Below are 9,533 nucleotides of genomic sequence, written 5' to 3' on the forward strand. Positions count from 1 at the left end.
GGGGAGTGGCTTTGCCTGGACCCCAGAGCGGACCAGGCCCCTCTGAGCTGTGCTCCATGTCCGGCCCAGCCCCTGGCTGCTCCTTACATTGTCGAGTGTGCACCAGCCTCCTGTGATGGCAGGTACGGAACGTGTAGAGGTCCTGCCCCTGATGGCGTCCCTAGAAGTAGAAGCCAGAACACCCCACTGTGCAGATGGGGAGGCTGGGGAGGCCCTGAGAGGCACGGGGTCTGTCCAGGGTCACAGCCCTGGGCACGCGCAGGAGCCCGGTCTGAACCCAGCTCTGTGTCCTCCCACAAGGGCTGCACCCAGGCCTTGCGGGGGCTGTGGGTGGGCTGTGAGGGTGTCACTGTATGGATGGGGCATGGGGGGAGGGTGAGCACTGAACAGCTGGGGGAGGGGCCCTCGGGGGTGGGGCTCTTGTGTGAGGAGGAAGTTGGGCAAGGGGACCCCGACCGTGGTGACCTCACATCCCTGACAACAGAGCCCTTCAGGATTTGGAACCCAGGTAACCAGGAACCCACATTCCAGAGACAGCCCCCGGCCCAGGTCATTTCGTTCGAGATCCTCAAACGAAGATGTTCACATGCTGCCTTCCGAGGTCCAGAGGAGGCAGGCGGAAGAATGCGCGCCCTCAGGACGCTGTCTCCACACGATGTCGTGTCAGGGCTCCCCACCGCCTCTGGCCGTTTGGTCGGAAAGACCACAAGGTGACACCAGGAGGCCCAGAGCCGGCCACCCAGCCCCACAGGGTCTAATCCACCTGTGCAGCCCCAGGGCCCCACCCGTGTGTGTGTGTGTGTGTGTGTGTGTGTGTGTGTGTGTGTGTGTGTGTGTGAAGAGGGGTCATGTAGGGTGGGCCAACCCCATTTAGGAGCAGGGTGATGAGGGGTCAGATGCCCAGTGGGCAGGTCATGTTCAAGGTCAAGGCTGGCTGGGTGGGACAGGGTGTGGGGGGCTGCAAGCTTCTGCCCAGGTTTATCCCGATTGCCCTGAAGGGGGGGTCACTGTCCCGCGTGACGGCTGGGCACACACAGGTGTGTGTCTGATCTGGGAGCAGCAGGGGGACGGGGCAGGGGGACAGGGAGGCTGGCCGGGCAGGGCTGTGATGCCTCCGGGCCGGCTACCCGTCCCTGTCTTTGCAGACCATGGATGAAATCGGGAGGAGGCTGGCGGACAGCCGTCACATTTCCGGGACCTGGGGTGTGACCCCACACGGGTCCTCAGGAGCAGGTGCTGGGGATTGCGGGGGAAGGCCTCCGACACCACCCAGACCACTGTCCCTGGTGGTCATTGACTGGATTGTGCTCCAGGAACGGAGCCCACGGAGACAGAGCTCGAGGCTGAGAAGCCTGGGGCTGGGTGCCTGTGGGTGTGTGGGGACGGGTCGGGGCTGACCCACAGGGAGGAGCCCCCAGAGGCTGGTGTGGGGCCAGGAGCAAAGACTAGAAAAAGAGCAACCAGCAGGTGGACTGCAGTCGGGGAGACGTCCCGGGGAGGGCTCCTTCCTGGCTGTGGCTTCTCTGGGAGGCCCTGGGCTGGGCTCTGTCTTGCAAAGGCCCAAGGAGAGAGGCACGGGGGTGAGCTTTTCTCCTCTCACAGATGTTCCACGACCTAAGGAGCTAGAGCCGGCTCCAACTCCATCAGCAGCTCTGCAGGGAAGGGTGGTGCCTGCAGTGACTTCAGCAGGAGACCAGGAGCCGGCAGGTGACCCGGCACCTGCCCACGGAGAGCCTGACGCCGACCAGGAAGGGCCTGCTGGAGAGCCTGTGCCCGGAGAGCCTGCCCCTGTTCCTGCCAGTGTTCCTGCCAGAGCCAGTGCCCCTGCGCCTGCCCCGAACTGTGGCCCTGCTCCTTCCCCAGACCCCGCTCCTGCCCTGGATCCTGACCCGTCCCTACCCCTGCCAGTGCCCCTGTCCCTGCCCCTGACCCAGATACTGCCTTGGTTCCTGTATGTGCCATTGCTGCAGACCCTGTCCCTCCCCTTGCACCTGCCCCTTCCCCTTCCCCTGCTTGTGCTCCTGTTCTGGCCCCTGACCCAGCTCCTGCCCTGGATCCTGCCCCATCTCTTGCCCCTGCCTGTGTTCCTGTTCTTGCCCCTGTCCCGGCTTCTGCCCCTGCAACTCTCCATTCCCCTGCCCCTCCCTGTGCTCCGGTGCTTGCCTCTGACCCAGCTCCTTCCCCTTTCCCTCCCCGTTTCCCTGCCCCTGCATGTGCACCCATTCCTGCCCATGACCCACCTCCTGCCCCTGCACCTGTCCGTTCCTCTACCTGTGTCCCTGTCCCTGTCCCTGCCAGAGCCGATGCCCCTTCCCCTGCCTGGGTCCCTGCTCCTGCCCCTGCCCCTGCCAGAGCCGATGCCCCTTCCCCTGCCTGGGTCCCTGTCCCTGCCCCTGCCCCTGCCAGAGCCGATGCCCCTTCCCCTGCTTTCCAGGGCCGCGGCCCCTTCCCTTGGCCCTGCCTGTGCTCCTGTACTTGCCCATGACCCAGCTCCTACCGTGGATCCAGCCCCTGTCCCTGCTCTTGCATCTGGCCCTGCCCCTCCTCCTGCTCCTGCAGGGCTCCCAGAACCACAGCCAGAGCCCACATCCTCGCGGGGAGAGACCCTTGTACAATTCCCCTTAGTTCCAGCACCCGACCCTGATGCCCCGCCTGATTGTTTCATCCGCACCCCCTGTGTTCTTTCTCTCTGGTACATATTAACTGTTATATTATCTTTCCTTATCCTATATGCTGTTTATTATTTATTTTAAATAAAATTCATTGTTTTCCCGTGAACAAGTCCGGAGCATTAAAACAGTCCCAACGCTGGGCCACCACACTACAGAACACTGCTGCAGAATATCTGCTTCTCCAAAGGACACCCTGAACCAGAAGGCCTCCCTGCCCATTTCTCCCCCAGCCCAGCCCCTGGCGACCCCTAAGCTGCTTTCTCCTCTGTTCCTTTCCTGGGTGTTTCCTGTACGTGGAATCCCACAATAGGGGCCTTTGTGTCTGCCCCCGTTTTTCAAAGGGGACTCGTGTTCTTCTGTGTTTATTGGACACAGAATTTCCCTTATTGGATATTGAAATGCCCAGGGATTACAGATCAGATGTAATCAGAGAGGCCACTTTAGGAATTATGGGCACAATCTCAGGGCCGAGACCCCTGTTCCTGCTGGGACACCTCAGCCTGACCCCAGACAGGACAGGGCTGGTTCCTCCTGTGGCCCACACAAAAACAGGGACAGAGACCACACGCATGCAAGTCCAGGGGGGACAGGCACGGGGGGAGTCAGAGATGCTCCCGGGGAAGGACTCTGGCAAAGGAAGCTCTATGGAGGCAGCGCTGGTCACCCTCAGACCGGCAGGTGTCTGGTCTGGGGACCAGCAGCCCTGGGGAGAACGTGAGGAAGCGGAGGTCCCCTGGAGGGAAGGGTGACAGCACCCCTGTCTGGGAGAACAGTGCGCAGCACCCATCCCAGGCTGCAGGTGCACCCATCACCTAGTGTGGGCAGCTCACGCCCACATTGTTGAAGGGAACACCCGTGTCCATAAACTTCTATTTGCAACAGAATCCATAAAGTATAGTTTCTGGGCAACACCTATACAGTGTTTAAGGTACAAGCCTCGACTTCCAACATCCAAGGTCTGCTTTCCACCTTGAACCTTGTTTGGGAAGCAGGGATGGGGACCCCTGGGGCTGTGACCTGTGGGAGGGGTGGGGAGGGCAAGCTCTGAGTGGAGTGACCAATTGCACCCAGGGTGACCTGCCCAGCACAGACCCTCTCGTTCCCCAGCCCCTCTCCTGACCTCGTGCACGATGGCGAGGGTGTGATGATGAAGGTGCTGGCCCTTGGCTGGCGAGTTCCGAAGCTGGTTCAGGAGCTGCTCAGGCTCCACACCGGGCTCTGATCCCAGAGCTGGCGCGAGAGCTGAAGCTGCAGCTGCCCCAGTCTCGGGAGCTGCGGCTCGCATCGCTGTTGGACCTGGCTCGAGCTCTGGGGCAGGTGTAGAGCTGAATGCCCCTCCAGCGATGATCTAGATCCGCTTCCGCAGTTGGATAAGGCTCTTGAACCCACGAAAGGCTTTCCTGCCCTGCCCATTTCATGGATGACAAAACTCGGGGTGGTGACGGGACCGGCTCCATGGGGGTAATGGCTACGGGGGGATTCAGCCCAAGGATCCTGCATGCCCTTCACCACGCGCCCCACGTGAGACGGTCCTGAGCTGCCCGACAGGGGCAAGGGCCTGACCGGCTGCTCCCGGCACCTGATCCCAGCTGAGCAGAGACACTCCCCTGGGACGTGAAGTCCTCGTTTGACCTCTGCTCCGGCCAGCCCCACGCGAGCAGGGACCGTGCTTCCTCACCGCTGGGTCCCCAACCCCCAAACAGTGCCCGGTAGTGGTATCAGTTCACATTGTAGTGAATCACAGGGATCCCCCAGCAGCCCCGTGATGCGGGGGATGTTGCTTACAGAAGAGAGATCTGGGCCACAGGCTTGTGTTCACTCTTTCATGCACTCGTGCAGCATCCCCACCTGTGTCTGTTCGCTGGAATGCAGAGGGGACCCCCAGACACCCTCCCTGCCCTCGGAGCTCCCAGCCTAACCTGTGGGTCAGCATCTCACCCACAGTCAGCAAGGGGGCGATACAGAGCTAGAGCATCTCTAGCACCAGACCTTGCAGGAGCCTGGGGCAGAGCCAGCCCTGGCGGCAGCTAAGATCTAGAACCATCGGACGCACTAGAACGTGCCCCCGCGCTGACTCGAGCCAGCCACGGAAGGAGCTCGAGAGCCTGAGCCAGTGCCCCCACAGACCAGAGCCCCTCCAGCTCCGACCCGCGGACCCCCACCAGAGGTAAAACCAGCTCCAGCACGAGTTCCAGGGTAAAGCCGTCTGCACACCAGTTCTCCCACCCGATCCGGCACCATCGCCAGAGTGAGAGCCTGCCCGAGATCGGGAGGCACTTCTCGAGGCAGCTCAGCGCTGCTGTGGGAGGCGGCTGTGCGGGGTATCCTCCGAGAAGGCACAGGGACAGGCTGTGGGGATCAGCACAGGGTGATCACCCTGGCAGGGTGGTGATCTTCTCTCCTCCTGCTGCTTCGGTACCATCTCCAGATGGAGGACTGGCCACTGCAGCGGGGCTGGTCACCACTGTAGAGTCGACGCGGCTGCAGAAGCAGCTACAGACCCAAAGCCCGCTCCAGAGCTCGAGGCATTTCCACTTTCTGCTGCGGTGCCTTTGGCGGGAGCTCAGGAGCTGGAGCCAAGTGCGCCCCAGTGTGAGTAAGGCCCCTGCCCCTGCAGCCAGCTCCTGCCCCCGCTGCACAGACACAGGGGAGCTTACCATCTGGGAAGCTAGAGCAGACGCTTGGACCCTCGGCAGAGCGAGAATTACCCGCACCCACAAAGCCAGAGCTGCGCATGCACAGCACCCCGCCCCCCGCACCAACTACGGACGCCGGCCCCCTCAGTGGCAGCTCCCGGGCTAGAGGCCCCTCCACCTGCTCGCCTGGACCAGCTCCAGCGCAGTGGTCCTCTCTGACGCCGGTTCCTGCACCTATTTTGGCAACAATGCCAGCCTGAGAGTTCGCTGAGCCCTGGAGTCTGTTTCAGAACCAACTCGAGCCCGACCACCGGGGACGGAGCCAGCTCCAGCTGCAGCTCCAGCTCAGGTCCTGGGCTGGTTCCACGGCAGGAGCCGGGGACATCCCCGTCATCGGCCGCAGCTCCGGCCCAGGGCTCGAGCCGCTCTGCCCAGGGCCACCCGTCACCCATCTTTTTATTTTTTTAAAGAGAAACTTTTTTTTTAAGATTTTGTGAGAGAGAGGGAGAGAGCACACAAACTGGGGGAGCAGGAGAGGGAGAGGAAGAAAGACACCCCCCAGCTGAGCAGGGAACACGAACCAGGACTCGATCCCACGACCCTGAGATCCTGACCTGAGCTGAAGGCAGATGCTTTAACCGACTCAGCCACCGAGGCGTCCCCACCCTTCACCCTTTTCTGTTACGTGTTTTATAATTTTTTTTAATTTTTTTATTGTTATGTTAATCACCATATATTACATCATTAGTTTTTGGTGCAGTGTTCCATGATTACATGTTTTATAATTTTTACATTTAACAGTTAATATATAGATTCAGTAAAAGTTAAGCTTCCGTCACTTTAAGCTGTACCATTCCAAGCTACTTCCTCGGGCTCCTGCATGAGCTCAGGCTCGGGTCAGATTGACCTGGGTTCAAACCCACAGCGGGGCCATGTCACAGCCCTGTGACAGGCAAGCTCCTACGGGAACTCTTGGAACATGCCCGGGGCCATGGCGTGGCAAGGGGTAACATGCCAGGCTGAAGGCCAGGGGTCCCCACGATGCCCAAAGGGCTGCCACAGGCACCCACATTCCAGAGACAGCCCCTTGCCCACCTCATTTCGTTGGAGATCCTCGAAAGAACATGTTTCCCTGTTGCATCCCAAAGTCTGAAGGCTGCAGGCTGAGGAAGTGAATTCTGAAAACACTTTCCCTCACTGGGGATGTCGTGTCAGGGCTCCCCAACGTCTCTGGCCGTGTGGCCACAAAGACCGGAAATGACACCAGGAGGCCCAGAACCAGCCACGCAGCCCCACAGGGCCTAATGCACCTGTGCAGCCCCAGGGCCCCACCCGTGTGTGTGTGTGTGTGTGTGAGTGTGTGTGTGTGTGTGTGTGTGTGAAGAGGGGTCATGTAGGGTGGGCCAACCCCATTCAAGAGCAGGCTGATGAGGGGTCAGATGCCCAGTGGGCAGGTCATGTTCAAGGTCAAGGCTGGCTGGGTGGGACGTGGTGTGGGGGGCTGCGAGCCTCTGCCCAGGTTTATCCCGATCGCCCTGCGGGGATGGGTCACTGTCCCGCGTGCAGGGCTGTGCACGCACAGGTGTGTGTGTCTGATCTACAAGCAGCAGGGGGACGGGGCAGGGGGACAGGGAGGCTGGCCGAGCAGGGCTGTGATGCCTCCGGGCCGGCTACCCGTCCCTGTCTTTGCAGACCACGGATGAAATGGGGAGGAGGCTGGCGGACACCCGTTCCATCTCCGGGACCTGGGGCGTGACCCGACAGGGGTCCCCAGGAGCAGGTGCTGGGGATTGCGGGGGAAGGCCTCCGACACCACCCAGACCACTGTCCCTGGTGGTCATTGACTGGATTGCGCTCCAGGAGCCGGAGCCCAAGGAGGCCGAGCCCAAGGCCGAGAAGCCTGGGGCTGGGAGCCTGTGGGTGTGTGGGGACGGGTCGGGGCTGACCCACAGGGAGGAGCCCCCAGAGGCTGGTGTGGGACCAGGAACAAAGACTAGAAAAAGAGCAACCAGCAGGTGGACTGCATTCGGGGCGATGACCCAGGGAGGGCTCCTTCCTGGCTGCGGCTTCTCTGGGAGGCCCTGGGCTGGGCTCTGTCTTGCAAAGGCCCATGGAGAGCAGGCACGGGGGTGAGCTTTTCTCCTCCTCTCTCAGCTGCTCCACCATCTCAGGAGCTAGAGCCGGGCTCCACCTGTGTCTCTAGCTCGGGTGAGGAGCCAGGCGCAGGGGCAGAGGCCAGGCCAGCTTCCATGGGGCTCTGCAAACACAGGAACTGTCACTCAGCTCAGAGGCATCACAGCCCTGCCCGGACGTCCTCACTGCCCCCTGCCCAGCCCCCCTGCTGCTCCCAGATCAGACACACACCTGTGCGTGCACAGCCCAGAGTCTCCCAGAGATGCCCCAGGTAGGAAGGAGCCCTCCCCGGGACGTCTCCCTGACTGCAGTCCACCCGCTGGGCGCTCGGAGCCCAGTCTTTGCTCCAGGCCCCACACCAGCCTCCGGGGCTCCTCCCTGTGGGACCAGCCCCGACCCTTCCCCCCACACCCACAGGCACCCAGCCCCGGTCTTCTCACCCTCGCGCTCGGCCTCTGTGGGCTCTGCGTGCTCCAGCCGGGTCAGCAGAAGGTGGGCACGGCGCTCCAGGTCGGAACTGGGCATGTGGAGCTGCACATAGGCCACCAGCTGCTTGAGGCAGGGAACGTCTGGGGCTGACAGAAGTCCTCCGAGTCTGGTCCAGCCAGGTGCCCAGAACGGAGGCGATGGCCCTGGAGGTAGGCGGGCAGGAAGCCAAGTCAGTGGCCTGGGCAGCCCTTCCACACAGCCCCCTGGGGCAGCCCTGGGGATGCTCCATCCAGAGGCCAGGCCCCCCGCCAGCCCACCCACACTGGCCATCCAGGCAGGGGCAGGTGTGGCCAGCAGGTGCGGGGGGCCGGCAGTCTCCACGGGAGGGAGCTCTCCATCATGGGTGTGAGCACCCCTGCCTTCCTCAGGGGAGCCTGCCCCATGCCTCTGTCTGTCTGGGGTCCCTCCTGCTGCACCGGAAACTCCAGGAGCGTGGGGAGGCGGTGCAGTGTCTGCTCTGTCCCAGCCCTGGGGCACCACAGAGGAACTGCAGAAGTCCGTGGGGGAGGAGGGAACGGGCAGTGTCCCTCGGCCCAGCCCGCCTGGGCTCTCACGGCCCCTCGGCCCCCAGCCCCTGCTCCGACGGCTGCCTGACCCCCTGCTGTCACGTGGGGTCTCCTCACCGACACTATTCTTAGGGACGGCTGCCCGGCCTGTCCAGGCCCCACATGCAGGCCCCCACGTGGGGGACCCAGTGTGAGGCCCCTATGTGCGCGGGTGGCCCTGGATCGGGTCAGGGCAGGTGGGGCCCCCAGCCTCCCCTCCGCTCCCTAGGCCCCGGGCCCACAGCCTCAGCTGCCTCACTCCTGTCCTGCAGGAGAGGCCCCCACACCGCCGCCCTCCAGCAGCCATGACAGACGCGGGGCAGCCAGAGCTCTGCCCAGCCCACCTTGGAGACAGGGGCTCTTCTTCATCCTAAGGCCCGTCATCCTTCGGACAATGAGAGCAGAGGGATCCACATCTAGAGGAGGCCGGCAGGGCGTCCCACACAAGGTCCTGTGCCCATCTCTGCTTTGCCGTCTAGGGTTCCCGGAGGGCCCCCACCTAGAACAGAGGCCTGCGGGGCAGGGAGATTTGTCTGCCCTGTTCCCTGAATAATGCAAAATGTCGAGAAGGGGCTTCCTGTCCATGTGTGGAGTCAATGAAGCCCAACCAGCACCTTTCAGATGTCTGAGTGGGTCTGGGGCCCCTCTGCCAGCCCCCAGGGATCCCTGCTCTGGCTCCCCCCAGGATGGGACCCCCAGATGGAATCTGAAACCTCGTCACAGCCGGGAATGCGGCTCTGCCCAGACACAGGACACCGAGGCTTGGGGCAGAGAGCTCCTTCGCGGTGGAGAGGAACCGCCTCAGCCCCAGGCCACCCTGTCCGTGGGCCGGCCACAGGGTCGGGGACCGGTCCCGACAGTCACCCCGTGTGTGGGGTCGGGCCTCGTGGCACGCAGGGTCCCCAGGAGACACCTGAGGTTCGGAGAGGGGCCGTGCCACACCTGAGACACACAGCCCGCAGGGGAGGGGGAGCCGCTGGGCGGGACGGGGAGCCTGCTCACCTCTTGTGAGCTGCAGGTGTGGGAAGGGCTGGGGGGCGTTCCTTGGGAGGTGCTCC

Source organism: Eumetopias jubatus, unplaced genomic scaffold, assembly GCF_037043125.1.
Source record: "Eumetopias jubatus isolate StellerSeaLion01/CBP00866 unplaced genomic scaffold, mEumJub1_p1.0 scaffold_15, whole genome shotgun sequence".
NCBI classification, from domain to species: Eukaryota; Metazoa; Chordata; class Mammalia; order Carnivora; family Otariidae; genus Eumetopias; species Eumetopias jubatus.